General features: G+C 35.8%; 1 long non-coding RNA gene across 1 annotated transcript; it reads right to left on the minus strand.

Moving 5' to 3' along the window:
• Window positions 1-232: 232 nt before the first annotated feature.
• LOC125614669 lies at window positions 233-1,817 on the minus strand. Its single transcript, XR_007345247.1, has 2 exons — window positions 1,178-1,817; window positions 233-291 (listed from the first exon to the last, which is right to left on the minus strand). It is a non-coding gene; the product is annotated as an uncharacterized LOC125614669 (long non-coding RNA).
• Between the last annotated feature and the right edge of the window lie 3,345 nt (window positions 1,818-5,162).

Raw genomic sequence — 5,162 nt, forward strand, 5'->3', positions numbered from 1 at the left:
GATAAGTTAACAGTGAAAAAAATCTTTTTCCTCTTTCTACTAGAATAAAAGAAAAGATTCTACCCCTTCTTTTAATGTAGGATGTAATACCTCAAATTGTGAAGCTGTTGTTTCAATTCTGTATTTTCTTGCTTAAACTCTTATACCCTCTTTTTTAGCTCATGAATCTCATTTTCCAGTTGTGCATTTTTTTTACATGTAGTGAACACTGTGTGCAGTGACTTTTTTAAAGTTTTATTATTCTTTGAAGTGATAGAACTGCTTTCTGGGTTTCTGATGGGCTAACAGAATCTGTCAGAAATAAAGAAGATAGAAATAAAATATATTAGTAATTTACATATATTAATGCTATATATTTCGCATGCATTATTCATACACTAAACCAATGAGTGTCTAAAACGTGATACATTATGCTTCACTCTGTAGATAAAGCAGATGAGATAAGACCCCTTTTGTTCTTTAGCTTAAAGTCTAATGGAGAAGAGAGACACATAAAAAGATCATTATAATTTCAGACAGATGATATAAGAGTTTGTGATCTAATAAAGGAATCTGATCTACAGAAAAGATTCCTTGAGGAAAATGAGAATACACTGAGAAATGAATAGAAAGCAGGTAGAATATGAAGAACAGTATTCTTTCCAACATAAAAAATGTTCTGAGAATGTTATGCAACCTGTGTCTATCCAAAATGAAGTAATAGGTACAGATTCAGTTTCTACCTGAAAAAGCCAAAATCAAAACACACAAAATTCACTCATACCTTCAGTCAAGTTCATAATAGAAACTCCCATTTTCTTACCACATTTTGAATTGGATGGTCTTTTTATTCTGGTACATGACTGAAATTTCTCGGCCCGCACAGCTTCTTTTTCCTTCATTTATTTCCTGTACTCATTCTCTCTGCCTTTCTCAATGTTTATTCCCACTTCTCTCTACTTCAAAATTTCCAATTCCTCTGTGATCTATGCATGTCTTGTATAGAAACTAAAAGGGACAATCCCACTGTAACCTGCTGCTGGACTTTTGATCTTAAGAGAGACAACTCATTATCTTTCTCACTTTTTCATTATTACCTATTTACTAGGTTCATTTCTCCAATTATTAGAATATATCAGCACTCATGTTAGAAATCAATATTCTATTCAAAGATCTGTGAATAGTGTGTAGTTCTTACCATGGACATGTCCGTCTGCTTTCTCTTTTGCTCTACAATGTTTCTCTGCAGATGACTGAGAAACACACATCTGTGGATGACCTTCAGAGAATATCTGCAAAATAAAGGACCCTGATGAGCTGCATGAAGACTTCATTATCACTCTTAGACATCATCCAAATTTTGGTCTTGAAAGCAGCTAACTAAAATGTAGGCAAGTACTGACTGAAAAGTCATACTTTCCACAGGGCAACTTAGCATTCTGCTCCAGATGAAGCTGAACTCTTATCTTCAAATGGCTCCTGATTTGGTAAAAGCAGGATGGATAGTTTGTTTTATGAATGTAGCAGCACCATTGTTTGGGGCATATAAATTGATAATTGTTATGCCTTGTTGGTGAGTGGTTCCCTTTAACAGTGTATAGTGTCCTTCTTTATCCCTTTTGATTAATTTTGGCTTGAAGTCGATTTTATTTGATATAAGTATAGCCACCCCTGCTTGCTTCCGAAACCCATGTGCGTGCTATGATTTTTCCCAGCCTTTCACCTTCAGCCTGTGTGTGTCTTTTTCTATCAGATGAGTCTTCTGAAGGCAGCATATTGTTGAATTTGTTTTTGTTTTTTTTTAATCCAGGTTGCTAGCCTATGTCGTTTAATTGGTGAGTTTAAGCCATTAACATTTAGGGTTACTAGTGATATATGGCTTGTACTTCCAGTCATGTTTGTTTATTTATTTATTTATTTTTTAAGATTTGGTTCATTTTTCCTCTTTGCTTAGTTTTCCATTCCCCCCCCCCTTTACTGAGGTACTGCCCACTCTTGTTTTTTGTTGTTGTTTTTCATTTCCTCTTCATGTAGTGTTTTGCCCAAAATGCTTTGTAGTGCTGGTTTTCTGGCTGTGAATTCTTTTAACTTTTGTTTATCATGGAAGATTTTTCTTTCATTGTCAAGCCTGAAGCATAGTTTTGTTGGATATAAAAGTCTTGGTTCGCACCCATTATGTTTCAGCATTTGAAAAACGTTGTTCCAGGATCTTCTCACTTTCAGTGTCTGTGTTGAGAAATCCGCCATTAACCTAATTGGTTTACCCCTAAATGTAATCTGCCTCCTTTTTCTTGTAGCTTTTAATATTCTCTCCTTGTTCTGTATGTTGGATATCTTCATAACAATGTGTCTTGGCGTTGGTTTATTGTGATTCTGTGTGTTTGGTGTCCTGTAGCCTTCTAGTATTTGAGAAATTATTTTGAAACCTTATACTCCAATAAAATAGAAGATAGTGAAGGCATCGATAAATTTCTTAACTCACATGATCTGCCCAGATGGATTCAGGAGGATACACACAACTTAAACAGACCAATATCAATTGAGGAAATAGAAGAAGCCATCAAAAGACTACCAACCAAGAAAAGCCCAGGACCAGACGGGTATACAGCAGAGTTTTACAAAATCTTTAAAGAAGAACTAATACCAATAGATCTCAAGCTATTTCACAAAATAGAAAAAGAGGGAGTACTTCCAAATTCATTCTTCGAGGCCAACATCACCCTGATTCCTAAACCAGATAAGGACACTTCAAAGAAACAAAACTACAGACCAATATCTCTAATGAACATAGATGCAAAAATCCTCAATAAAATTCTGGAAAATTGGATACAAAAATATATCAAAATGATTGTGTGCCATGATCAAGTAGGATTTATTGCTGGGATTCAAGGCTGGTTCAATATATGGAAATCAATAAATGTAATCCACCACATAAATAGACTTAAAGATAAAAACATATGATCATCTCGATAGACACAGAAAAAGCTTTTGATGAAATACAACATCCTTTTATGTTCAAAACACTAGAAAAACTAGGGATAACAGGAACTTACCTCAACATTGTAAAAGCTCTTTATGCTAAGCCTCAGGCAAGCATCATTCTAAATGGAGAAAAATTGTAGGCATTCCCTCTAAAACCTGGAACAAGACAGGGATGCCCTCTCTCACCACTCCTATTCAACATAGTTCTCAAAACCCTGGCCATAGCAATAAGACAGATGATAGAAATTAAAGTCATAAAAATAGAAAAGAAGAACTGAAATTAGCACTATTTTCAGTTGACATGATCCTATACCTAAGGGACCCAAAAAGTTCTACCAAAAAACTTCTAGAACTAGTAAATGAATTCAGCAGAGTGGCGGAATATAAAATCAACACTCATAAGTTTAAGGCATTCTTATATATCAGTGACAAATCCTCTGAAAGGGAAATCAGGACAACAACCCCATTCACAATATCCTCAAAATAAATAAAATATTTGGGAATCAACCTAACAAAAGTGGTGAAAGTCCTTTACCATGAAAACTAGAGAACACTAAAGAGGGAAATAGAAGAAGATCTTAGAAGATGGAAAGATATACCTTGTCTATGGATAGGCAGAATTAATATCATTAATATGGCCATACTACCTAAAGTACTCTATAGGTTTAATGCAATGCCAATCAAAATCCCAATGGCATTCCTCTCAGAAATAGAAAAAGCAATCATGAAATTCATCTGGAGAAACAAGAGACCCAGAATAGCTAAAGCAATCCTAAGCAGGAAGAGTGAAACAGGTGGTATAGCCATACCAGATTTCAAACTATACTATAGAGCAATAGTAACAAAAACAGCATGTTACTGGTACCAAAACAGGCAGGTAGACCAATGGTACAGAATAGAGGACACAGAGATCAATCCACAAAATTACAACTACCTTATATTAGACAAAGGTGCTAAAAGCATGCAATGGAGAAAGGATAGCATCTTCAACAAATGGTGCTGGGAAAATTGGAAATCCATATGCAACAAAATGAAATTGAATCAGTTTCTCTCACCATGCACAAAATTTAACTCAAAATGGATAAAAGAACTAGGAATCAAATCAGAGATTCTGCATCTAATAGAAGCAAAAGTAGGCCCTAATCTCCATCTCATGGGTGTGGGCTCCAACTTCCATAATAGGACACTGATAGCACAAGAATTAAAACCAAGAATCAACAAATGGGACATATTCAAACTAAAAGGCTTTTTCTTAGCAAGAGAAATAATAAGTGAGATAAATAGGGAGACTACATCCTGGAAACAAATTTTTACCCCTCACACTTCAGATAGAGTGCTAATCTCCAGAGTATACAAAGAACTCAAAAAGTTAAACAACAACAACAACAAAAAAAAAACAAATAATCTTTGTCCCAATCAACAAATGGGCCAAAGATCTAAACAGACACTTCACAGAGGAAGATATACAATCAATCAACAAGTACACAAAAAAATGCTTACCATCTCTAGCTATCAGAGAAATGCAAATTAAAACCACTCTAAGATACCATCTCACTCCAGTAAGAAAGGCAGCCATTATGAAGTCAAACAATAACAAGTGCTGGCGAGGATGTGGAGAAAAGGGTACACTCGTACATTGCTGGTGGGATTGCAAACTGGTGCACCCAATTTGGAGAGCAGTATGGAGATTCCTTGGAAAGCTAGGAATGGAACCACCATTTGACCCAGCTATTCCCCTTCTCAGACTATACCAAAAAGACCTAAAAAGAGCATACTACAAGGACACAGCTACATCAATGTTCATAGCAGCACAATTCACAATAGCTAGACTGTGGAACCAACCTAGATGCCCTTCAACAGATGAATGGATTAAGAAATTGTGGCATTTATACACAATGGAATATTACTCAGCAGTAAAAAAAACAAAGTCATGGCATTTGCAGGGAAATGGATGGCACTAGAGCAAATTATGCTAAGCAAAGTTAGCCAATCCCTAAAAAACAAATGCTGAATGTCTTCGCTGATATAAGGGACATGACTCAAAACAAAGTAGGAAGGAAGAGCATGAGAAGATTGCCATGAAATAAGGAAAAGAGGAGGGAGGGAAAGGGAGGGAGAAGGGGAAATGTACGGAAGACAGAAGGAGACCCTCATGGGTTCACAAAACACATATACAATGGTGTGAGGGGGAAAGGAAGGGA

The sequence above is a fragment of the Marmota marmota genome, unplaced genomic scaffold (assembly GCF_001458135.2).
Source record: "Marmota marmota marmota unplaced genomic scaffold, marMar, whole genome shotgun sequence".
In the NCBI taxonomy this organism is placed as follows: Eukaryota; Metazoa; Chordata; class Mammalia; order Rodentia; family Sciuridae; genus Marmota; species Marmota marmota.